General features: G+C 49.2%; 1 protein-coding gene across 3 annotated transcripts in view; it reads right to left on the bottom strand.

Annotated features, from left to right (window-relative positions):
• PTK2B (protein tyrosine kinase 2 beta) overlaps positions 1 to 24,233 on the bottom strand; it is a 133,824-nt gene extending 109,591 nt beyond the window's left edge. For 2 of the 3 annotated variants that reach the window (XM_003734571.6, XM_035269934.3), the window contains exon 1: positions 24,063 to 24,233. The gene's annotated coding sequence lies outside the window, so the exon portion shown is untranslated. Of the gene's footprint in view, positions 1 to 22,843; positions 22,984 to 24,062 lie in introns of those variants that run through there. The other variant, XM_035269935.3, reaches the window with a different exon arrangement.
• Between the last annotated feature and the right edge of the window lie 2,385 nt (positions 24,234 to 26,618).

Below are 26,618 nucleotides of genomic sequence, written 5' to 3' on the forward strand. Positions count from 1 at the left end.
GTATCCTTCACCTGCAAATTCTACTCTCCTTTAGGCTGCTGCTAAACACACAACCACCATGGAAGTATCCATGACATCAACTTCAAACACCTACACCAGCGATTGCTTCCCCGTCCTTCTATCATGCTTCGAGTATGCTCTGACTCATTTGTTTTCTTTATTGAAAGAACAGAGCTATATACATTTCCAAGCTAGAATGAGAAGCCTGCAGAATGTTACTGGGCTGAGGCCTTGACTGGGTGATAATCAGTCACCTTGGTCAAGAGGCCCCAGGGAACAAAGAGTGGAAGTATTGCGGCAATCTACCCTGACAACTTCAGGGCAATGACTGCCTGTGAAGAAGCAGTCTGTCCCGTCTACGGTGGCCCCTGATGGGCAAGCAACCGTCACCTCTCAGTTTGCCACAATGTTAGGATTTAAGAGGGTTCTGGATATTTTGGAATCTCATTTTACAGGTGCAAAAATGGGACCAGGTTTGTCTGAGAAAATCCTTCTAACATTTGTAAGACATTTTGAAATGTGCACAGGATATTGACACGTATTATCTCCTTTGAGCTTTATAGCAGCTCTTTGCATGAGACATGCCAGATGCTCTTCACTCCATTTTACAGGGGAACGAAAGGAACCTCGGGGCTGTTGGGTGTGGAGCCCGGGATCAGAGCTGAGGTCTTCACCCCTGCCTCGCATTCCTGCCAATGCACTGTGCTGCCTTCTGAGAATCCACCTCCAAAACTGGCTTTAGCTTAACTTGAGGTTTCCAAGAAAGAACAAAGAGGCAGAGATGGAAGGGTAGGAAGAGGACATTTAACAGGTTCTCTTACCGTATGCCATGCAATTTATCACTGGGTTCTGTTTGTACTTTATGTAATTGTCATCCTAGCCCTGTGAGGCAAATATTCCAACCCCCTTAGAAGAGTAAGATGTAAAGAGGCTAAAGAAACTTAACCTAAGTCATACAGTTAGGACCAAAAAAAGGGTAAGGGAGGATCTGGCATTGGAAACACACTTTGACTCTAGACTCTATGGCCTTCTCTGTTGTTTCTCGATGCAACATGTCACCCTGGAACCTTCGGTTAAGCAACGACGATCCAATTTCTAATCAGGACACCAACAGAGAGCAGGAGGCGGGCCTGTGTCCCCTGATTGGCATCAGACCCAGTGGCCTGAGGCTGGGACGCACAGGAATGTGAGAGACAGGGATGAGGGAGGAACATGCCCGATTGGGTGTTGGAAAGACAGAGGCATGAGCACTGGGAGGACAGGTCAGCTGCAAGGTGGAGGTCAGCTGCAAGGTGGAGGACTGCTTAGTGCCAGGGCATGGAAGAACAGCCTCCAAATGGAACAGGCAGTGAGGAATGGCTTGGGAGGTGGGGGAATATGGCTTGGTACAGGGCAGGGCTGCGTGGGAGCAGAGAGGCTTCTGCAAGCTGCCCAGCCTGCATCACTGGCATCCTGAGAACAAGTGCAAGCAGAGAGATCCGGCCCTTCAAGAACCACCTACCCAGCCGCCCCCACAAAGATATTGCCCAATGCCAAGTAGAAGCCAAGCAACAACCAATTTGGGCCCCCGGATGATGAGCCACTATCTCTGGAGCATAATGCTGGCCACCTCTGACAATTACCTTCCTCTAGCTGCAGAGAGAACCAGGGAACTGTTTGTATTGTCTGCAGTGCTTCACATACAGTGCTGGGAGGTGCGATCGCACTTCCCTTACCGGTTGCTAAGCATATCGTTACTAGGCGACCGCATCAAGATGATGCACAAGGCTGGAGTTCCAGGGGGTGTGCACGCCGGGAGGAGCTGGAAAGCAGAGTGGGAAGAAAAGGGGGTTCTGCTGATTTTACTTTGACCGAGGGGTCTTGGCAAGTGAAATTTAAGAGAGTCCTGATATGCAGAGGAAACAAGGCAGAGATCACCGTACTCCCTCATGGCTGGAAACAAGCAAAGAAACATTTGAGTATTTGCAACATAGGAAAAGGGCCAGATTTGGCTCAAAGCCACTCCCCAAGAACAGTATCTCAGAGTAGACAGACTTTACGCTTCCAGTTTCACTGGTTTTCTTTCAACTTCAGGGATATTTCTGTTTTCTTCCCATATGCTACTCAGTTCTCATTTTATCTGGAGGTCGTTTTACTTATCTGGAGATAGTTTTATCTGAATTGAAAGGAAAAGCACCTTGGGTGTGTGAAACATGAGGCCTCTCCAGGTCCACACTGCTAGGGTGTGATGCTGATGAAGCCACAGAATGGGCCGCTTCAGAGAGAAGGAGCTCCCCATCTCTGTGGGTGTTTAAACAGACCGGACACCTGCTTGGCATGAGAGCTTCTTGGAAAAGTGGCTTTGAAAGAGAAGCAGGGGAAGAAGGCAAGAGGAAGTGGGGCCAAATGCATGAGAAGTAAAGACGCAGTGACTGGGGAGACTAGGCAAAGTCATCTTGGCTAGATGACGGTAAGGTAGAAGGTTCTGGCTGAATTGTGTCCCACAAAATTCCTATGTTGAAGTTCAGACCCCAGTACTTCACAATGGGACTGTAGTTAGAGTGGGATCTTTAAAGTGGTGATTATGATAAAATGAGACCATCAGGGTGGGCCCTAATCCAGTATGGCTGGTGTCTTCCTAAGAGATCACAACACAGACACACACGGAGGGATGACCATTTGAGGACACAGGCAACAGACAGCATTTGCAAGCCAAAGAGAGACGCCTCAAAAGAAACCAGCCTTGCTGACACCTTGATGTGGGACTTCCAGCCTCCAGAACTGGGAGAAAATAAGTGTCTGTTGTTGAAGTTGCCCCGTCTGCAGTACTTTCTGATGACAGTTAAGCAAACTGACACAAGAATCGTCAGGTGCAGCGGCTCATGCCTGTAATCCCAGCATTTTGGGAGGCTGAGGCAGATGGATCTCAGCTTACTGCAACCTCTATCTCCCAGATTCAAGCGATTCTCCTGCCTCAGCCTCCCAGGTAGCTAGGATTACAGGTATATGCCACCATGCTCGGGTAATTTTACTTTTAGTAGAGACAGCGTTTTACCTTGTTGGCCAGGCTGTTTTCAAATTCCTGATCTCAAGTGATCCACCTGCTTTGGCATCCCAAAAGCTCTGGGATTACAGGCATGAGCCTCTGTGTCCAGCCCAGTCATGACTTTTTAAGACGGCAACAGAGTCAATGATCCAGAAGTGGAGAGCCAGAAGGCAGGACATCTGAAAATCCACCTCATGCAAAGAAGAGAAGTAACTCTTGATGTTAAGCCTACACCAGGGAATAATGGGGTACGTGGCTCCCTATCTTTGAGGGCTGTCAGATTACAAAACAGTCATCATTCTGGGCTATTGCCAAGGGCAGTTCAGCACTAAAGGGGTGTGAGTTTCAGAGAGTTTGGCTCAGTAAAACAAACAATCTTCCAGCCATGAGTTATCCAACAGTTGGAATGAGGTATTGAGATGAAACATTCCCAACAGGTGCTCAAGGAAAAGATGACCTATCTCCATGAGAAGGAGTTTGGGCTGGATGACTTTTAGAGATCTACCCAACTTATCCCCCAAATAATTCTTCATTCAATGGGGATACTTCTGGTTTTTTATGATGCTTCATTTTTCTGTGATGAAAGGAGACTTCCCATCACTTTCTCCATCACTCATAGCAGCACGAAGATCAGAAAGCAACAGTTTTTGAGAGAGGTTCTGGCTCTGTTGCCCAGCCTGGAGTGCAGTGGCACAATCACGGCTCATGGCATCCTCAACCTTCTGGGCTCAAGATATCCTCCCCCCTCAACCTCCTGAGTAGCTGGGACTACAGATGTGTGCCACCCACAGCAGGCTAATTTTTGTGTTTTGTACTTCTTCATGGAGACAGGATCTTGTCTTGTTGCCTAGGGTAGTCTAGAACTCCTGGTTCAAGCGATCCATCCACCTCAGCCTCCCTCCTAAGTGCTAGGATTACAGGCACGAGCCTCAGCACCCCACAAAGAAAATACTTTTAAGGAAACAGTGAAAACATGGATTCACATAATCTCTTTTATGAGCTCTTCCCCATCTGCAAATGGAAAAACAGTCACTCAGAGGTCAAACTACCTTGTAACACAGGCCATGCTCTTGAGCAACCAGACTTGTAGTTGAATCAGGTTCTCCTTAACTTCAAAATTACAAGCAAGAGGGAATGAGGAACATTTGGGTAGGATAAATACTTCTTCTGGCAGAGGGGTGAGACATGAATCCTTTTTGGGGTAGTAAGAAGTTTGGACACCTTTGGTCTGGTGTCTGAGACAGGCTCAGTCACTTTGTAGCCAGTGGTGTGAGCATCTCCTGCTCTTCTAAGTTCCTCACTATGGCCCAGAGCTCTCACTATGGCCTCCAGGATCATGAGGTCCTGGTCTCCTTCATTGCAGCTGCTGGACCCAGGCCATGTATACACATTTTTAACTGACTCGCCTTCCTATTCAGGTCATAGGTTTTGTTTTTCACGCCTGAAATCACCCATATGTCATAGAAGCTGCCTACCTCTCATGTCCTTTGATTAGAAAGTCAGCATAGAAGTTCTACACAAAAGGTTACTGGATCCTATCATCAAAATGTCACATCTGCAGGTTAGGGAAGGCAAGCACTTCCCAGAATTCACAAACAGAATCATCCACACCACACTCCCGGCTCAGCTTGCCTTTGGAGGCAATCAGGGGGCTTCTCCAACAGAGCCCTGTTCTCCAGGCCACGAAGCCCCTCACTCAGAGAAGCCCTGCCATTCCCCAGGGACAGACAGGTCCTTGCTGTGGCCCAGATGTCAACACAGGCAGCTCCACCCCAAGGATGTGGGATGTGTTTAAACATGTATAAAAGATGAAGAGGAAATGGTGGCAGAAGTCCTCCTAGGAGGAAAGCTGTTTGTTTAGAAACATGCCCCTGCTAAATCACTGCAGTTAGAAGATGAGGCCCCAGGAGGCTGGGGTGGTATAATTTGTTCATTGCCCTGGGAAAGGTGGGAGAAATAAAAGCAAGGAGGAGGCCAAAGAAGTAGTGGAATGGGAATGCCCTATGATCTGACCCTCTCCGTAACACTTTTTTTTTGAGACAGTCTCACTGTCTCCCAGGCTGCAGTGCCATCTCGACTCACTGCAACCTCCGGCTGAGTTCAAGTGATTCTCCTGCCTCAGCCTCCTGAGTAGCTGGGATTACAGGTGCCCACCACCATGGTTGGCTAATTTTTATATTTTTTAGTAGAGATGAGGTTTTGCCATGCTGGCCAGGCTGGCCTCAAGCTCCTGGCCCCAAGTGATCCACCTGCCTTGGCCTCACAAAGTGCTGGGATTACAGGCTTGAGCCACCACACCCAGCCTGTCTCCCTAATACTCTTCTTTCTCCCTTCCTTTTCCTCCAGAAAAAATCGTAAGTGTTCTATATGGTTTGAGACTTCTTGGGGTCATTGGTGAAGGGGCTGAGTTCTATGTCCTGGGGTGATATAGCCAAACAAGACACCAGAGACAGGTGGCAGAAGCACAAAGAAGTGAGTTTACACGTGGTATAGACACGCCAAGGGAGCCCCGTGCCTAGGGGCTCAAGTTCCTGCCAAGTGCCATCGAATGGATGAGGGGTGGGGCCCTGGGTGACCTTAGTTACCTACATTTCTGTCTTCTAGTAATATATACCATTGATACCAGTAACAGCTACATGGATTGAATACTTATTACATGCCACACACCAGCAAATGCTAAATGCTTTATATACATAAGTGTATGATCTCTTTCTTTGCAATATCCCTTAAGGAAAACACTGGGGTTCTCACCCTCCAGCATGCAAAAGTTGAGAATGGGAAGAATATGAAGGTGCTGAGGTCATGTGGCTGGGAAGTAGAGGGGCCACACCTTCAGAAGCCCTTGGCTCCTAACCCTCAGGACCTGCCTTGCTGATGGAGCATGAAGAATTGTGTGCATTTCTTCATCCAGGGAACTGGATGTTCCTCCCTCTCCACAGGGAGACGTATAGCTCCAAATTAAGAGCAGTTCCAACCTCATGCTGGGGAAGGGAGGTCTGTGGGAGACGAGGAGGAGAAGACACACAAATATATGGGCAGAGGTGCGTGCCATTTTCCTGAAGAGTGAAATATGTACGGGCAAGAACTGAGTCTAGGAGTCTTTTCTCCAATGTTAGTACATTTTCCTTTAGTTACAGCACTCTTATGAAAAAAAATTTTTTTTAAAGCAGAAAGGCCAGAAGGCAGGAGACATGGTAACAGTAAATGAATAAGGTAAAGGTTAAATGGGGTTGTCAAGAGGACCTCTGTGGCATTGAGCTGAGACTGGTTGAAGGAAGCTGGGCGTCCCCTCTAAGGTGATATGTCACTAGACGTAAACCAGCAGTAAAGGGCAGTCATTCCCAGGCAGGTATTTGGAACCCTCCAGGGCCTTGGGGACTACATGGGGTCCCCAGATCAAGGGACACCATATGCATGGGAAACACTGGTGGCTTCATTTCAAAGTCATTTATGACTTTCACAACAAAGTAAAAGAGCAAGAAATTGAGGCAGGCTTGAGGGAGAGGAATCATGTTTGGAAATGATTTGAGCATGGAAGGGGCAGCGGAAGGGCTGGGCTTTATGTCGATTGAGAGATCTAGAAGAGGGTGGATCTGGAAGATGTACAAGAACGAGCAAAAAATAAAATAAAATAAAAATAAAAAAAAGAAGGATCATAAAATGAAATTCCTGAGGCTGACTTGGATGTCAAAGCCCGCACATTTTTTGCCTGAGAAGAACATTCTTCATACAGCTCTGGGGGTGGTAGTTCCCAAGTGATGCTGATTAGTAATCAAATTATTTTAGAGGCTGATGAGCACATCAGACCCTGGCACTCGGCCACATCAGCTCAGGGGTGGCTTCACAAACGCCTCCTCTTCCCCATCACCCAGGCCTTGGTTGGTACATTTCGAGAGCTGGTGGCCAGTAAGGGTCCATGTAAACAGGTAGGACCTTGCTGGGCTAATGTGAACAGAAGGACCCGCAAAAGTCTCGGTTTGCTTTGGTTTTTCAGGCCCTTCTCACTGCAATTCAGCAGACATGGATGGAACACGTCTCCCATGTGACCCACTGACAGGGGATACAGGTGCCAGGACTCCATCCTCAGGACTCTAGTCTTAAAGAGGAGAAGGCACACATGCAATGAACGATAAAATCAGGCAGAAGGAAAGTCCTAACAGAGTCAGGAAGAAGACTGTGGGATCAAAGGAACGTGGGCAGGATGAACCTGGGGCGCTGGGAGAAGGGCATGCAGAGGTGGCACAGGTGGAGGGTTCAAGGAACCTGAGAGGTGGGAATTTAGAAAGCCCAGGAGAGGCAGTCTTCCCTTCCAGAACACTGGGAACAAAGACAAAATGCTGGGGAAGCCAAGTCGCCAGGGTGCCATGGGCAGATGAAAGGAAACACAATCGCTCTTTCAACCAAGGTGGGCACCAAAACTATTTTTGAAGCATGAAGAACAAAGCAGGCTAGGCTCAGTGGCTTCTTGGGAGGCTGAAGTGGGAGGATCTCTTGAGCCTGAGAGGTCGAGACTGCAGTGAGCTAAAATCACACTGTTGCACTCCAGCCTGGGCCACAGAGTGAGACCCTGCTTTTCTCAAGAAGAAAAAAAAGAAGATAGTAAGGCAAAACCCAAAGAGAAGAAGAAATGACTGCCTGGATCACAGCAGACAGGCACAGGAGTGACTCAGTATCTCACCTGGAGGGTAGGGCATTCTGAAACACACTCCTAAGAAATGGAATTCCAAAGGTGCTTGACAGTACGTCCCTGTGGGGGCCCTCCACTGCAGTGGTTCTCAAAGTGGGGTCCCCGGGCCCGCAGCATCCACATCACTTGCAACCCTGTGGGAAGTACAATTCTTGCTCTCCCCAGATACACTGCAGCAGAGACTGTGGAGGTGGAGCCAGCTTAAAAGCCCTTCAGCCAGGTGGGGTGGATCATACCGGTATAATCCCAGCACTTTGGGAGGCTAAGACAGGAGGATCACTTGACCCCAAAAGTTTAAGACCAGCCTGGGCAACAGAGTAAGACTCCATCTCTACAAAAAATATATTAAAATTAGCTGAGTGTGATGGCAGGTGCCTGTAGTCCCACCTACGAGGGACGCTGAGGTGGAAGGGATTGCTTGACCCTGGGAGGTAGAAGCTGCATTGAGGTATGACTGCACCATTGTACTAGAGCCTGGGCAACAGATCAAGACCCTGTCATACTCACACAGACACAAACACACACACACACACACACACACACACACACACACACACACACACACAAAACAAAACCCACAGCCCTGCAGGTGATTCTGATGCCACTGACTCCACGCTGTGCTGAAGGACTGCAGTGAGCTCAAGGACTGCCCGCCTTGGTCATGATGCACTCCTCTCCTCAGAACATTCTCCACTGAAGTGGCCACATGCTGGGGCCAGGGAGCCCTGCACTCACTCAGCTCTTTTGGCAGTGGGTGAGATTTTGCATGTCTTGTTCTCATCTGAATTTTTCTGATGCCCCTCATTTCCATAGGTATAGGAGACCATCCCCAAAACAAGCACTTTTTCCTCAGATTTTTTCCCCACAACTTCTCCGCATCTTGACATTTCCAGAGTGTGAGCTCCGTATCCTGACATTTGCCAGATTATGATTGGGAGACAGGGGCATGAGACAGGGACTGCCTTTCCTTCATCCCATTTAGCAAGGCATGTACTTGTGAAAAATAATTTTATCTCAAGAAAACATGTGCCAGGCATAAACGGATGGTACAGCCAAGAGCGCTGGCAGGAGGGGCACTGGGGGAGGTAGAACGTGAGGATGCCCTTCCCTCCACCACAGTGCCTTCCGGTCCTGAACATCCTCTGAGCGCCATCATCCCATTCTCATGGAATAGCTAAGCCCAACTGTTGGGGCAAAAATAGCCACCAGGCCACACTCTTGCTCTCCAGGTAGGTACCCCTTCGTTTGTCTCTCTTTGCACCTCTCACTGACAGCTGGCTGGTTCTTGCCCACCTGGCCAAGCCCTGTCTGTTTTGTCTGCCACCCTCCCCACTGCACATATGCAAACAGCAGCAAGAGGCAGGAAGTGGGTTCTTCTTCCACCAGCCCTGCTGGCCAGCGGCCAGTGTGAGCAGCTTCAATGCCCGAGCAGCAGTCAGCAGCCTGGGCCATGCCCCTGGAGGGCTGGCACCTCCCACTTGCTGCACCAGCTCAGCTCTGCCTGTAGCCCTGGCCACTCCCTAGAAAGGCCTGTCTGCCCATGCCCAGCTTCTCTGTGCTTGGTGCAAGAGCTCCTGCGGCCTGGGGCCAAAGTACTCTTTAAACAAAAATCTGACTCTCTTCCTTGCTTAAAAATTCCTGCAGCTGTCCATCCTATCTATCCTGTCACTAGAGAGGTCCAATACCAAGGCCCCAGGATCAAGGGTCTCTATAGCATCCCCGCCTGCTTTCCACCGCGCTCCTGCTAGAACCAGCCATCCTGAGATGTTCCCAGCATCCCAAACAGGCCCCGTTTCTTCAGTGCCTGCTTATCTTTGCATATACTGTGCTCTCAACCTGAAAAGTACCTCACCTCACCATCCTTTTTCTGCCTGGCACACTCCTGTCTACTCTTTAAAACCTTTCCCAGCACCACCTCACTATGAAGCACTTTGGGCCACCCCTTGGTAAAGTTGGAAGCTCTGGCCTTCCTGCCTCCATGGCATCTGCTCCACTGTCATGCAGCACATCTGGTCTCACTGTGGGTTTGTGCATTAGTGTTTCATCTTCAGAATAGTACCCCTTGTTTACCTCTGAAACCACTAGGGCCTTGCATGGTATCTCGCCCACAGCAGGTGCTAAGTGATGTGGAGCTGGGCTTTAGATTCACGACATCAAAGCCACCAATTCTCCACTCTCAAGAAAAGGAAACATGGCTTCAAGGAAGCACACAGACTCGCTCCTTGCAGATGTTTAAAGCCAAAAGGAAAACAGCCACTTGCTAGGACAGGTGAGACTCTATCACGACCAACAGGCACAGAATAAAGGACTAGCTGTCGCTGTCACTGGAAACAGTGGGATCCTGTCCAGGAATGGACTAAAATTCTATGGAAGGGATTTGGATGCTTCTCTGATAGATGCTAACCTAAACTCCTAATGCCAAACCTGCCAACCATCATTAGTAAGGAAGGAGTCCAGGTCATGTACCTCCATGTACTGTCTCTGGCCCCCTCACCCCCAACTCCAACCACACACACTCCTGAGTCAACTACACCAAAGCCTGCATGCTATGTCACCACTCTGCCGGTCTTTACAAAGACCAGCATTGCCCCAACTTCTTCCCCTTCCAGGGTCTGGACCTTTAAGGGTCATCTCTCAAGCTTTTGCCCATGTCTCCCTGCCCATGTCATGCCACAGCTTCCTTTCTGGTCTTCTTGCCTGAGACACTTCCTCTTTTCTTTCTCTTACCCCAAACTCCAGAGTACCATTTGTCAGCTCACACATTTTCTTAACAAATGACCAGAGGGAAAGGATGGGGAGGGGGCTGTGCCTCTGTGAAGTTGGTTGTGAATCGTGGTGAGTGTGGCCTCTGAGTTGGATCAGACTGTCCCACCCCAGAGAAGATAGAAGGAGAGGCCTCCAGAGCTGCCCCACTGAACACCAGGAACCCAGAGCCTTTGTGCTGATGGAAAGAGCAATGGAGAGCTGGGTGGGGGGAACCCAGGAAAATCCTTGTTATCCAGTCACATGCCTAAAGGTCCCACTCTGGGGACTTACAACCCTGGACCAAGACCTGCAATCACATCACTTGATGTCTGAGCTTCTTAACTGCCTCCAGGACCTGCACAGTCTTAGTTTCTTCCAATCTAAACGAGGATGATAAAGATATTCCAGGCGACAGAAAATACAGTGTCTTCTTTACAATCTGTAACTGCAAACTTGTTTTTTAAACAATTTTGTATATGGTTCCATGAACTACAAAGACCAATGCTGATTTTCTATGTGGGGATTAGAAAATCCTAAATAAAGAGGGAAAGATTGGTGTGGTTGCTTGATAGGTTTACTTGCTTGCATTTCTTTTGTTCATTCATTCGTGAGTCTAATTGTCCATCCATCCATCCACTTACTTTTCAATATTACATTTGCTTGAATAGAAGGTAAAGCTTTCTCCCTTCCCAAATTATCTGTTGGAAAAGAGAAAGTTTATAGGCAAGCCCTTACAGAGCCTTTCATATTATGGATTGCTTTCTCAATTATCTTATTTTGAACAACAACATACCATTTGAGAAAAAGTATTAGCACTCCAATCAAGGCTAGTTAGGGATGCTTATAAAGGTCACTTAAAAGAATAGGTTTTTCGCCAGGCATGGGGGGCTCACGACTGTGGTCTCAGTACTTTGGGAGACCAAAGCAGGCGGATCACGAGGTCAGGAGTTTGAGACCAGCCTGACCAACATCGTAAAATCCCATCTCTACTAAAAATACAAAAATTAGCTGGGTGTGGTGGCATGCACCTGTAATCCCAGCTATTCAGGAGGATGAGGCAGAACTGCTGGAACCTGGGAGGTGGAGGCTGCAGTGAGCCAAGATGGTGCACTGCACTGCAGCCTGGGTGACAGCTCAAGACTCTATCTCAAAAAAAAAAAAAAAAAAAAGGATGGGTTTTTATGAAAAGCAGCTACCATACTATAACATAGATTCAGCAATTTTTCTTTAAAAATTGTTATTTCTTTCTTTCCATAGCTTTTCGGGAAACAGGTGGTGTATGGTTACATGAATAAGTTCTTTCGTGGTGATTTCTGAGATTTTGGTGCACCCATGCCACTGGCACAGTACACACTGTGTCCAATATGCAGTCTTTTATCCCTCACCCTTTCCCTCAATTCCCCAAAGTCCACTGTGTAATTCTACAATTCTTATGCCTACGCATCCTCATAGCTTGGCTCCCTCAGCAATTTCTCTTGAGGGCATAACCTTAAGATTTCAAGGGCTAAATGTTGTAAACAAACCTTTAAAAGATCATTTTCTAAAAAGCAGCATACTAAGTGGTTATATTGTTGACATAAAAAAAATAAATACTAAGGATTTAAACAGACATTTTTCCCAAGAAGACATAAAAACAGTTCTTTTCAAGAACATGAAAAGACGTTCACCATCATTAATTATTAGGGAAATGCAACCAAAAACCACAGTAAGATACTACCTTATCCCCACTGGGATGGCTAACATCAAAATTACAGACAACAACAAGTGTTGACAAGAATGTGGAGGTATTGGAACCAACAAGTACTGCTGACAAGAGTAAAAAATGAGGCAGCTGCGTGAAAAACCCATTCAGCAGTTCCTCGAAATGTTAAACAGAGTTATCACAGGACCCAGCAACTCCGCTCTTAAGTCTAGCCCAGAGAAATGAAAACATGTCCACAAAAAACATATATGAACGTTTACAGAAGCATTATTTACAGTGGTCAAAAAGTGGAAACAACCCAAATGTTTATCAGCTAATGAAGAGATAAACAAAATATGGCATATCCATACAACGAAAGTTTACCCATCGATAACTAGCAATCAGAATGAAATGGAGTACTAATAGATGTTACAACACGGACGACGTTTCGAAACATGATGCTAAGTGAAAGCAGCCAGTCACAACAGGCCACGACGCCGTATGATTCCATTTACATGGAACGGCCAGAAAAAGCAGATTCATAAAAATAGAAAGATGAGTCTTGCCAGGGGACGGGGGAGTGGAGAACAGAGCATGACTGCTGATGGTACGGGGGTTTCTTTTCGGAGTGACGAGAAGGTTCTGCAATGAGATAGCAGTGATGGTGGGGCCAGGAGCAGTGGCTCACGCTGTAATCTCAGCACTTTGGCAGGCCAAGGCAGGCAGATCACTTGATACCAGGAGTTTGAGACCAGCCTGGCCAACATGGTGAAACCCCGTCTCGACTCAAAGTACAAAAATTAGCCAGGCGTGGTGGCGGGCACCAGTAATCTCAGCTACTCAGGAGGTTGAGGCAGGAGAATTGCTGAAATCTGGGAGGCAGAGGTTGCAAAGAGCCAAGATTGCACCATTGTACTTTAGCCCAGGCGACAACAGCAAGACTCTGTCTCAAAAATAATAATAAAAAGAATAAAATGAAAAATAAGCTGGCTGGTGAGGCTGAGGCAGAGGTTGCAGTGAGCTGAGATCATGCCACTGCACTCCATCCTGGGTGACAGAGTGAGACTGTCTCAAAAATAATAAGTAAATAAATAAACTCCTTTTGGGACAATACGAAACAGCCAACTCTCTTTAGACCATAGGTGTGATGATGCATGCAGAACAAGAAGAGCTGATGCAAAACGGGTTCTGGTGACAAGAAGGGCATTGATGTCACAGATGGGAGTGAACAGCTAAAATGTTTCCTAAACTGGGAGAGTTGGGGAAAGCAATATTTTTTAAGTTAATGTATTATGCTATTAGCATGTGATTGAAAATGTATTGCTAAAATAATCTAGTCAACATTATCCTACAAACTTTCCATATGAAACTAGCTTTTAAATTTTTTTTTCTAGCAGCCCTCCTTATTGGGAGAACAGCGCTGCCTTATGTCAGGCACACATGGTAGATACCCAGTGCCAGCTGCGTGTCAGGCACTAGGCTTGTCCTTGGGATAGAATAGTGACTCTCCATACACACATGGTTCTGTCCTCAACAGGGCTTATAGCCTAATTTGTCTGAATTAAAAAAGAGCTCAAGTTTGAGGTCATTTTTATGAAAGGTGTGTAGAATTGATGATAATATCTTGTAAGAGATATTCTTAATCTTTTGGGGTCACAGGTGCCCAATGAGCTTATGAAAGATAGCAATGACCTTTCTTTCACAAACATATGCATTTGCTCTGTGGTGAGAAAGATACCTCTTCTTTCAAGGGGTTCAAGTCTTTAGCCTCTCCCACCACGCACCACACACACACACACACACACACACACACACACACACACACACACACACACAAACCATGCCCCAGGCTGGACTTCCAACTTTGAGATTGTTCTTTTCCAAATCCATTTGCGCCTAGAGCCATTCTCCAGCTCCCATGACACATGCACAATGAGCATCTCACAAGCCTGAGACGCAGAGGACGGGGAAAGAATTCCAGGTGACCTGGACCCCAGGAGATTGACGAAGGGTCTCAGGGGCCACTGTGGAGGGGACTCAAGGGCCTGGTAGTTAACTCGTCTTCTCACTTCAACCCTGGACGGAAATACTTTTGCCCAAGATCTGCTTTGAAGAAAGCTTGCCAGTTGCTAAAAAGTCCCTACACCTCCTGATTGCACATACAAATCAAAAACAGGAGGCTTCAACAGACCTACCCAGGGGACTCACCCCAGAGCATGTGGTGGGATATAGAGGAGGTGGCGACTAGTCCAGGGCAGCTCCTGTGCTCTCCTCCAGGGTGCCCCAGAGCATGAACACAGGCTGGGGCTGAGTGTTCGGTGTTGGGTAAAGAAAGTGTTTTTTTATACAGGGTCAAGTAAAGCAGGGAGAGGGCTAGGAGGCTGCACTGGTGACAGTACGGACGAATCAGCTGATTGGTGACCAAGTGTTTGCAAATCTTGAGCTTCCCAGGGGCTAGAAAGCTCAGAGTCCAGCAGCCATGGCAGGTGCTATGTCTGCGTAAATGGAGGTCAAAGTCCAAGTTACTAAAAACTGTCAATCTCTGCCTTGTAAATCTCTCCCGTATTCCCAGAGCATTGCACCCTCTGTCAAGGCTGCCTAACTTCTTTCCTCCTCCCCGTCCTTCTCCTCTCATTCAACCTGGCACAGTTGTACTCAACAGCAGGAGGAAGCGAGAAAAGGGAAAGGCAAGACCCATAGGGATTAGAGAGTGTTAGGAGCGGTTTAGTAAAGATGATGGAGTTCCTGCCCTACATTGCTGACTCCCTCTCTCTCTCTGGGCTATAGGAAATCTCCACCTTCAGGACAGGCAAGAAGGGCATCCCAACCACAGGGCAAGAATTCAAGAGGGTTGGGATGTGGCCCGTTCTAGTTGCAACCGGCTGTTGCAACACCCGCTGAGGGGAATGAGGAAGAGCTCTCTGGCTCACTCCCTGTGAGGCGTTCGTGAGTGTGCAGGGAGGGAGGGATCCCTTCCACAGGCCCGGGGAAATGCAATTTTCTATCCTTAGAATTTGACGGTGCAACAAAGAACAACAAAATAAAAGGCATCTCCCTGCCCTGGAGGAATGTAGCATCAGGTTGAGGAAGAGATGCTGGGAGACCCCAGGATGCAAAGCAGCCCCGAGGCTGCTGTGGGGAGCTCAGACGTTCTCCAAGTGTGTGGGTCACCAACTGAGCCTTAGAGGCGAAAGTAGGATGGGTGAAGGGCATGGGGCTGCATTCCAAACAGGACACAGGACTTAAGATTCGAGCAGAGGCCTGTCAGAGACTGGGGAGCACACCAGGCTGGCTGGGGTGAAGGGCTTCATTTGGAATTATGGGGAAAGTTCAGTTAGAAGGACAGACCAAGGTTGGATTATGGAGGAGGGGCACTAAATGGTAAATTTAAGGGGCTGGATTTGCCTGGAGACACTGGGGAGCTTCCAAGGGAACCAGAGATAGGATGAGGCTCTTGAGTAAAAATCTGCAGCAGTATTAGGTAATATGATTTGCGTCGGGGTAAGGGCCACAGAAATGGGAGGAAAGGAATGAGAGGCATGAAGAAGGAATCTGCAGGATTGAGTGATGGGCAAGATATGAGTAGAGAAGAGTGGAGGCGTGGAAAAAGGGGAGACAACGGCAAGGTTTCTGACCTGAGTGTGTAGGAGAGGAACCACCCCATGAACAGAAGAGGAGAGAAGCCAGGAGGAAGAGATGGTCTGGCGTGAGAAAAGGAGTTTAGTTTCTGAGATACAGCATTTAAGAGGACAAGAACCTCAAGTGTGAATATCTTATAGACTCTTAGAAGTGAGGGCTAGAGGGAGGGAGGGGCGGTGGGTCCTGGGAATCACTGCATCTGGGTGGTCACTGGAGATATGATGGAGAAGGCACCTGTGGATTTAAGTGCATATTCCTGACTTGATGCTTCAAGGGCTGCCAGACAGAGTTGAGACAAACTGGCATCTCACGCACACCTAGCAGAGGGGAGTCCCCGGGGGAAGCAGCTGGGCTGAGAATCAAGAAGTGGGAAGAAGGAGGTGAAGGAGAATGGTGGGTTCCTTATGGATGTTCTTGTAAGTCACACATCTCTCAAATCCATCAAAGAACCAATTTCATCTCAGACGAAGCAGAAGCCTCCAGGGGATGCTTGGATGCTCCACAGGACCCTGAACATCTGAGTTACCTGACTTATTCAGATGTGTGAGGCCTGAACTATTACAGGAGTCTCCTATCTGCCCCGCTGCGAGTTCAAGCTCTCTTCACTCCCATCCGCTCTACACACCTGAATCTGACCCTGGCCCCTCCACCCAAGTCAGCCTGGTTGACAGCTCCCTGCTACCTTCAGAATAAAGCCCCATGGCTGCCCGGGACTTCCAGAATAACTTCCAAACACTTTGGCCTCCCTGTCCAAGCCTCATCTTTGTTCCCACCCTCATCTGATTGCCTTTTGCCACTCTTGGCTCCACCCAAAATGAGTCACTCAAACCACACCTCTCCATCTCTCTGCTGTTACTTATACTCTGACTACAGCCACCATCTCAAGTTCCCACAGTGTATCCTGCCTATCCTTTCAGAGCTTTGCCAAATGCCACCTCCTCCAGGAAGCATTCCCAGAGACCACAGCCTGAAGGAATCTGTCCTGCAATCTCATAGCACTTTCTGCCTCTTACATGGCACAACATTATTTACCTCTAAATAACTTACAGTTAAATAAGTATCTTACAGTTATTTAACTTCGTGTATTGCCTCCCCTACCAGACTATAAACTTCATGAGAACAGGTATAGTTCCTCAAATTTTGGGGAAGAAGGGTTAGTTCATACCTGTAATCCCAACGCTCAGGGAGGCCAAAGCAGAATTGCTTGAGCTCAGGAGTTCAACACCAGCCTGGGCAACATAACAAGACCTCACCTCTACAAAAATATTAAAAATTAGCCAGGTGTGGTGGTATGTGCCTGTGGTCCCAACTACTCAGGAGGCTGAGGCCGGAGGATTGTTTGAGCCTGAGAGGTCAAGGTCGCAGTGGGGTGTGTTTGCATCACTGTACTCCAGCCTGAGCGACAGAGCAAGACTCTGTCTCAAAATAAAATAAAAAATTTGGCCGGGTGTGGCAGCTCACGCCTGTAATCCCAGCACTTTGGGAGGCAGAGGCAGGTAGATCATGAGGTCAGGAGTTCGAGACCAGCCTGGCTTCACCAACATGGTGAAACCCCGTCCCTCCTAAAAATATAAAAATTAGCAGGGCATGGTGGTATGCACCTGTAATTCCAGTTACTTGGGAGGCTGAGGCAGGAAAATCACTTGAACCTGGGAGGCAGAGGACTACAGTCCAGCCTGGGCAACCGAGAGAGACTCCATCTCAGAAAAAAAAATGGGGGGGAACAAAAACTATACCCTGAGAGGAAGGGGGTGATGGGTAGAAACATTCAACAAGTACCCTGAACAAATTACAAATGAGCAAAGGAAGGCTCAGAGGGGTCCTGTCACTTGGCAATGTCAGACAGGCAGAGCGTGACAGAGCTGAGACTCAAACCCACATCATCTGATCCCAAACTCATCACTCTTCCTGGGACGACGCCTGTGATGTATTATGCGAGATTTTCACACAGTCAGGTATTTCACTCCATGACCTTATCAGGGAAGTGGTACCAATTCCTCATCTTCAAATGAGAAAAAGGAGGCTTGAAGAGGAAAGAGACTTAGCCGACGTCCCCCAGTTAACAGGTGAGAGAATCTACACCAAAGCCCAGGCCTCCTGCCCTCTGCCTCTCTTTCCTCTTGCCCAGGCTGAAAAGCTGCCTGAGCTTCTGCCTGTAAGGAGCTGAGGGGTAGGACTGAAGCTTGCGGAGAGACACTTGCAGCTGGCTCGGCACTGGTGTCTGCCAGCACCAAACATCTGCTGAAATGCAGAGGGGATGTGAGTGGATGCTGCCGAGAGCCTCTGCGGAGGAGCAAAGCATGGCAGCGTCAGATCTCTTGGAACCTGCCTGGGACCTGGAGGCAGGACAGTGTACACCCGAGCTGGGTGAGAGGGGTTGGGTTTTTACTCCAAATACTCCCTGAGAACACAGAAAAGAACTTGAGGTTCCCAAAGCTATGGGATGGACATAGTACACATTTAATTTAGAAACCAGTAAATGGGCCAGGTGTAGTGGCTCACATCTGTAATCCTAGAAATTTGTGAGGCTGAGGGGAGTGGATCACCTGAGGTCACAAGTTTGAGAGCAACCTGACCAATATGGCAATACCCTGTCTCTACTAAAAATAAATAAAAAAAAAATTAGCCAGGTGTGGTGGTGGACACCTGTAATCCCAGCTACTCAGGAGGCTGAGGCAGGAGAGTCTCTTAAACCCAGGAAGTGGAGGTTATAGAAAGAAAGCCAGCTATGGTGGCATGCGCCTGTAGTCTTGGTTCATGCCCCTGTGCCCGAGTAAGACTTCATCTTAAAAAAAAAGGAAGGAAAGAAAAAGAAGGAAAGAAGGAAAAAAAAGACAAACAGTCCAGAAAAAAGATGGTGCTCCAAGTGGCCAGGATCACCATAGGGGCCATTCTGTCCCAGCTGAGATGGGAACCCCCAGAAGAGCAAAGCTCCAACTCAGGTCAGAATTCCCAGTAGACCCCCACCCCCATCAATCACCCCCATGTGCGCTGGTGGGACTGACTCAAGAAAGAAAGGACATGAAAAGAGGGGACTGCCCCACAATTATTGGGAGAAATGCCCAATTTAAAGGAAGCCAAATACAGGAGATGGGAATTAAACCCAGTACTGGGTTCTAAACCCCAGGCGAGGTGGATTCTTTGAGCTCTCTGTCTCTAGTGAGTGATCTTGCCAGATTCTGTGTGGGTGGATGTCAGAACATAAAGGGAAGAGGGAGAACTGGAGAGGGGAAGGTTAGTGAACACAGCCGAGCTAGGAAAGGGGAAGGCTGGCCTCTCGCAGGTACTGGCTGCTACTGATCTTAATTCTAGTCACAGTGACTGGCCACCTTATAAAAGCAGCAACCACCTTCCCGCTGGGAAAAGGTCAGAGCCCACAATGATGAGCACAAAACTCAGAGCAGTGTCCACCCCTGCAGCCTACCTGTAGCCTACCTGGAGGATCTCCTGAAAATTGAACCCCACATTCACACCAACCTGCCCATTGCATCTAGGTGAAAAGTGCATCAGATCATGCAGCCTCAAGTCTGCTCTCTTAATCAGCTGTCACCACGAGTAATAATTATACCTTGAGAAACAGCAGAGTGACTCAAAGAGCTGTCCCCTCCCCCTCTGCCGCCCCCTTGCACAGCTCAAAGCTTTGTACACAGTGTTAAGAGGCCCAGAAAGTGAAGCCACCATTTTCTCCTGTCAGCTCAATGAACACTTTAAATGACCATCTGGACCTCGGTGCCCAATGGGCAGTCTTAGACAGTCTCTTCGCTGTCTAAAGAGTTAATTATGCCCAGCTGTTCCCAAAACAGTGAACTGAGAGGGAGGCTAGGCAGAAAGAAACATCACTGAATACGTGATGCCTGCTTGTGAGACAGTGCTCGGGGGAAGCTGCCTGATGCCTCGAAGAAGACGGCCGATACACTATGGAAAAATAAATGGTGCTGCCCCACCAGCTCAGATATGGCCACATGTTAAAAACGCTGGAGAGCTCACACTTACTGGATGCGTATCGTGTGCCTGTTAGGGGACTGAATGTTTTATTGTACTTCAATGCTATTATCAAGCGGATGTACAAGACCATCTGGGATGCTGAAATATTCAAATAGTCCATCCTCGTTGGAAACAGCCATGCCACAGTCCCCAGAGGCCTGTTTCTTCCACCCCCAGACTCCCCAGGATGCACTGACGGGTGAGCCTGGCATGGAAGGGGGCCTCTCTGCCCCTGCTCAGGGTAATGGTGGTGTCCATTCTGTTTGATCTGTGCTCAGGCTCTAGTGGCTGTGAATATTTTAAATCTCTTTCTAGTATATACTATCTCACTCCACCATTACCCAAAGCCCTATTATTGTCTCCATCTTGCAGACAGGAAGCTAGGGCCAAATGACCTACCAAGGGTCACTCAGGGGGTCCCAAACCTGGTTCAGAACCCAGGCAGACTGAGCCTGAGCCTGAGCTGTTGACCACCTGCTTGGACAGACAAGGCTTAGAAGGGTCGCTGAGTCACCACGATCCCTGCTCTTTCTCCTTGACTCTGGAACTGACCCAAACTTTACAAGAAACTCTTCATCCTCAAGCCAGCAAAACGTACCTTCATCACCACACTTTCATCCCCAAGCACATCGCAGCTATGTATCTCTACTCCATTCTCCCATGTGGCCATCTACCTTGGAGCCCCATTTCCCTAAGAGGCCAGGGTCACACGGTCCTGAGGCTTACGGGTCCCAGGCAGGGGAAACTAGAGACTGAGTGGTCTACCATGCAGGGCAGCCCCAGAGTAGCCTCCCTCTCCCACCAGTCCTCACCATCGGTTTCCTTTGTCCCAGCAGGATTTGTGGCACACAGAGCTATTGCTGTCACTATGGAGACCTAAGTGCCAAGGGACTTGGACTTTCTCCAGGGTCCTCTGCACAGTGAAACACTGCTGGAGCCACAGTGCGAAGACTCAGGCTGATACGGGAGGGAGTTTGTGTCCCTAGCGTGATGCTAGAAAGCTTGCACACACAGGCTCCTTCCTTCAAGATCTTCTCTAATTTGGACACGGCCTAGTCTAGAATGAATTAGGTCCATCCTGGCTAGAGTTATGAGAGGGGCAATGAAAGACCTGCTTGGTCCACAAACAACACTCACATCGATGTTCACTCAGTGTGGAACGCTGTTTCCCTGAGAACCTGCCTGGGCTCTATAGCCATACTCAGGGAACAACACGTGTCTGTTATGCAGGACTTACCGTAACCTTGATCATGCAAATACGCAAGACACAGGTCCAAGTGCAGGCTCATTTGAACGTTTCATCAGTGGAACGCCTCTACCCATCTCATGCCACAGGGTCTCTCTGAATACCACTTGGCAAACAATCCAAGGGCCTTGGGACGAAACGTTTATCACAGCGAGATAAGGAGACTTAGCCACTGGAAAGAAGGACCATTTTTACCCTAGCAGTTCCCACAAGGGAAACACACTTTCCATTTCCTCTTTCTCTTAACCAATTCTTAACTTCCTCTGGGTTCCCTTTTAGGAGGACCCTACTTTGTTCTTACAGATGCTCCCAGTGAAGCCAGAATCCAGTTCACAAGGCACGCTGACTTCTCTTAGCCCTACTTTTCTAACAACGAACTCATCCTGAAACTGGGAATCACGACAGCCAGATTTCATGGCGCATTTGTCTGCGCTGAATATTTTATGTGGCTTCTCTCTTTTAATTCATTCATATTTCCCTTCAGTTAATCTGCTTTGAGTCACTCTCGCTCTCTGCCCACCCATCATCCTTCCAGAAGAACGTTAGATATCCCCACCCCTTGAAGCAGGTCATATGGGAAGGGAATAACAAAGCTAAAAACATAATGCAGACTCTGCCCACCCACCCCCCCCCCGCCGCCACCGTCTGGGGGCTAACCCCACGTGTTCTCACTGGAAGCAGAACCCCACCATGTAACTCTCCTGAGACCTCCGAGTGCTCACTTATGGAAGTAAATGAACCCAGGCACTCTGTGGCTGTTGCTCACCCCGTGAAGGTGCTGCACAATACGTACTGCATTTCCTTTAGCACTCACTAGGCAATTGACACACATTATCAGGGATCCTCCCAACCACCTGCTCACATACTCCTGCTCTCATCTGAGAAAAGATGATTCTGAGGGTCAGAGCGGTTTACCAGTCTACATGGATTTGAACCCAGATCTGTCTGGATTTAATGCTGTTTCTTTCTGAGGTACCATACTCCACCTGTATAGATGATCACTTCCTAACCAAGGAATTGATTTTTCTTTTTTTTAAATAACAGGGTCGGTCAGTCAGTGAGTGAGCTCAAAAATAAAATCCAGGAGGAATGGCTACGAGATAAACCTGAGACTATTCTCAGAGTGCCTGGGCTGTTTCCAGCCCTTCCTTCCCAGCATTGTGCCAACCTCAGCTTCTCCTAGAGCAGGGTTTCCAGATAAATACAGGACACCCAGTTAAATGCGGATTTCAGAAAAACAGTGACTAATGTTTGAGTATAAGAATGTTCCACCTAGTTCATAGGACATACTTGTATTGAAAAAAAAAATTCAGTGCTTCCCTGAAATTCCAATCTGAGTGTTCCGTGCTTTTATTGGCTACATTTGGCAACCCCTTCCTGCTGGGAAGTCTCCTGCCTGGCTCCAGGTCCTAAGTGTTGCTCCCACAGAAGTTGCCATGGCAGCTGCACAGGCCTTCCAAAGCTTTCTAGACCTGTCTCCACTCACCCCTGCCGCTTCCCCTCACCCCTGCTAGCTCCAGGCTCCCAACAAGCCCAGCTCCTTTCATTCTCCTGGATGCCTGTTGCTGCTCCCAGCTTCCTGCTGCTTTTAGCCTCTGATCTCTGCGCCTGCTGTTTCTTCCCCTCTTCTCTTGCCTGGCTAATTCCTACTGATCCTTCAGTTCTCAACTTGGAGTCACTTCTGCCAGGAAGCCCTCCTGGCTACTGCTGATTGGCTTCCCCAACAGCCCTCTAACACAGGGTTGGGTAGCACCCTGCACCTTCCCCCTGGTAGTCCTCCCTTGACCACCCCCTATCCCACACTGCCCTGGGGAGCAGAGGCCATGCCACACTCACCCTGTCTCCACACCTTGCACCTGCACCTGGCTGCAGGTGGGAAGCCGGCGAGTGCCTCCTGAATGACTGACTGCAGACTGTCCCGCCAAAGCTGGGGCTCTCCAGCGTGACTACTTCCTTCCTCCCTTCTCCCTTTAGTCACTTTTTACCAGTGCCTTCCTCCCCCTCCCCCCAGAGTGGTTGTGAAAGATGGGGCCTCAGGTCAGCAGCAGCACTTAGGATGAGCAGAGAACACCCCACATGGAGGGACCTCCATGCACCCACTACCGGGTCACACCACGCGCACTGCCCCAGTGGGCCCAGGTCCAGCCACAGCCCAGCTTCCAAGTCCCTCCTGGCTAAAGCCACCTCTGGACACAACTTTCTGCTCTTGTCCTCCCACTGGCCCCTTCAACTAGCCGATTTTGCTCCCAGTTTGGGGTGTGGGAAGACACTGGTGTCTTGTGGTCGAGGCTTAGGGCCGGTGGCAGGGCTTGCAGAACGTCACCCATATGCTGCTCCACGCTCACCCACCCAAAGCGGTGCCCACGCGCAGCCTGACAGCAGGCAGAGGCAGCTCGAACTTAACCCTTGAGCGGCACTCAGAAGGCGGCTTCTCAAGGAACCAGTGTGGCCAGTGTGAACTTCACACACGCACGTGCACGTGCACACACACACAGACACACACACACAAGATCCCCTGTCCCCCACAGCAGCCCTGCTTTCTTCCAGTCAGCGCTTGATTCAAGACACCCTCTCAGGGGGCAAGGAGTGGCTGCAGAGGAGTGGGGGTGGGCTGGGGGTGAGACTAGCACCCCAGGGGCTGCAGAAGGGCCGAGAGGGAGCAGGGAGCGGGGCAAGAGCAGGCAGAGGTCTGAGGCAGGAGCTGAACCCCCCCCCTTGGCCCCTAACCTGATCTTTAGAGGCGGCAGCCTGGCTGTGCCCTCACACCGTGGCCCCCAGCCTCCCCTGTCTGAATATGTTGAGAGGACAAAGAAGGAGAAACACCCTATAGTGTCAAATTTACACCAAAAATAGAACCCTTCTCTCCGCAGAAGGCTGGTGAGCTCCGGGGCGTGTGCACAGCACCCGCGGCTCCCATTTCCTGGGTCTGTGGCTGTTTCTCCGGGAACTCCCAGCTCAGGTGCCCGGGATCCCGGAATTACCGTCCCCAACCCCTGCCACCCGTCAAGCCAGCAACTTCTGCCAGGCACAGCCCCGGCTCACAGGACAGACTCACCCAGGGAGGCGCGGACTCTGGCGGTGACTGCTCCTCGGCCCCACCAGGTGAGCCGGGGCTGCGGCAACTACAGGTGAGTTCGGCCGGGCAGGTAGGTGTGCGGCGGCTCCGGCTCCGGAGGCTGTGGCTGAGTAAAAGGGCTGACAGGTTAGAGTTTCCCCCTCCTCCTCTGAATTGTTAACCACACCCCTGCTGCTCTCCTCCCCACTTCCTTAAAGGGTGGGGTATGTTGTCTGTGTGTGCCGGCTCCTGCCTTTTACCATAAACTCTGAAATAGACGCTGCCTCCAATTCCCTGAGCGCCGGGCCAACCTGGGGGCAATCTCTGTCCTCCCGATGAGCCACTGATATCCTCTGATTTATGTGCCCCTTGTAAGCAGCTGACTCCCCAGTTCCTAACACCCCTCTATCCTCCACCCACTCCACCTGCAGCCTTTTGGAGGCCAAAAGGTGTGTGTGAAGGGGGCGGGAGGGAAACCAACTTCTCAGGCTGGTTCTCCCCCCGACGCCCGGCAGCGGGAGATGTTACCTGCATGGTACTCTGAGCACCTGTGTCCTAATCTCTCCACCTGCTAAAGTGGCCCCAGTCCCTTTGCAGGTGTGAAAAATCAGGCCAGGCACAGTGGCTCACGCCTGTAATCCCAGCACTTTGGGAGACTGAGGCAGGTAGATCATGAAGTCAAGAGATTGAGACCATCCTGGCCAACATGGTGAAACTCTGTCTCTACTAAAATCACAAAAATTAGCTGGGCATGATGGCGTGCACCTGTAGTCCCAGCTACTCAGGGGACTGAGGCAGGATAATTGCTTGAACCCAGGAGGTAGAGACTGCAGTGAGTCGAGATTGTGCCACTACACTCCAGTCTGGCGACACAGAGACATGCTGAAAAAAAAAAAATTCCAACACCACCAGGAATAACTAGCCCAGGTCCTTGAACACTGAAGACCAGGTCCCTGAGCTGTGACCAAGTAGCGTCTGAGGAAAGCACAAGAATAGAGATGCTGGAAAGCCCCTTCCTGGGGCCCTGTCTCCACATCACTCCAGCTGGCTGCCCAGAGGCTGGTCCCCTCTTTCCTCAGGCCAGCAGGGCAGTGAGATGGGGGCAGGCACTCAAGGGCACTTAGCAACACTTCCTCCCTATCCCTAGAAAGGCCCCAGGCTTGCTTGAGTAGTAGGAGGAGGTGACCTGGACTTGGCATAAGGTCACAAAGCTGGGGTGTACCCAGCATCACCCACATCCTACAAGGCCCTCTCCAGAGCCCCTGTCTCAAGCTTCTTTATTCTGTGTCTTGTGGAGGACTGGAACCTGATTCCCAGGGCTGCCCTGTTGCACAGTTCTATAGGACAGTATTCACAACGTACTTCCTGAGAATGGCGCCCCCTGGAGTCGTGCCAAGGAACCACTCAGTTTCCAAGATTGCATTTGACGTCTTCTCATTTCTGAAAAGAAATTGGAGACTTAGATTAATTAGCAAATCTAGGAAGTCAATGTTTTTCAAAATATTATTGGTGGACTACCCATAGCTATTGGCTGGATGCCACTCTGGGTCCCCTGAAGATCAGACTCTCTACAGCTGGGGCCCACCTGCCCAGCACAGACCTTACAACTCATTGATTGGCACTCCCAGCCTCGACAGCTGGAGCCCCCTCCACTCCCAACCCCTTTCCGTTCATACTATTACAGATTTGTCACGTTCCCAGCACTCAGCATCTTGGAGGTAATCTTGGTGACTACACAGCGGTCAAGAGGTCAGAAGGTGGCCAAGTGGGAGATCATGGCCAGGGATGGGAGAGACAAGACAAGTCAGACAGGGGTCAACTGAAGTTAGCAGGGAAGATGTGGAGATGAGGAGACGGGTAACTGACTAAATGGCAAGGAGATGGTCAGAGGGCATCCAGCAGTAGGTGTCCCCTCCGTATTCTTACGCTTGGGAATCAAGTGATGAAGCCCAAGTAGCACGAAAATTAGATACCTGGGTGAGTTGCTGAGAGTCTGTGCTAGGGTGTGACAGTGGGAACTAAAAGCAAAGCCAATCAGGACCTGATTAAGAAAAGGTGAGTTTGTGTGTGCTGCCCCTGTGTGGCCATATGCATGAACTACAATCTTATCTTGCTGGGACCAATTCTGGGAAGGTGAGTTTTCAGAGGTTGAATTCTTCAGCACTTTTTAAACATCTCCAAAATTTACCTCATAGAATTATAAAATAATAGGTTTTTGAATGAAAAAAGACATTGAGAAACTTTCTGGGGTGGCCAACTCTGTCGTCAGTTCTCCTTAGGTTCAGTCCAGTGTCATGCACAAGCAACTCAGGTCACACACTTCTGCCTGTTACTGCCTTTTAAAAACCCGATCAGAAATGCCTTCAGGAGCCCTCAAAATCTACAGAAATCTTTAAAAGATGCTATTCATGGCGATGCTATCCGTATGGCATAGGTTGCAATAACGATCTACCCCAATTGGAAAAGAAAAGTGTTTCCCGTCTGCCTACATCTGCCTGTGTCTCAAGCTGACCAAGTGCCCTAATTGTGGGGGGCTTTGGGAGGATGTATATCTGG

Source organism: Callithrix jacchus, chromosome 13 (assembly GCF_049354715.1).
Source record: "Callithrix jacchus isolate 240 chromosome 13, calJac240_pri, whole genome shotgun sequence".
Taxonomy (NCBI): Eukaryota; Metazoa; Chordata; class Mammalia; order Primates; family Cebidae; genus Callithrix; species Callithrix jacchus.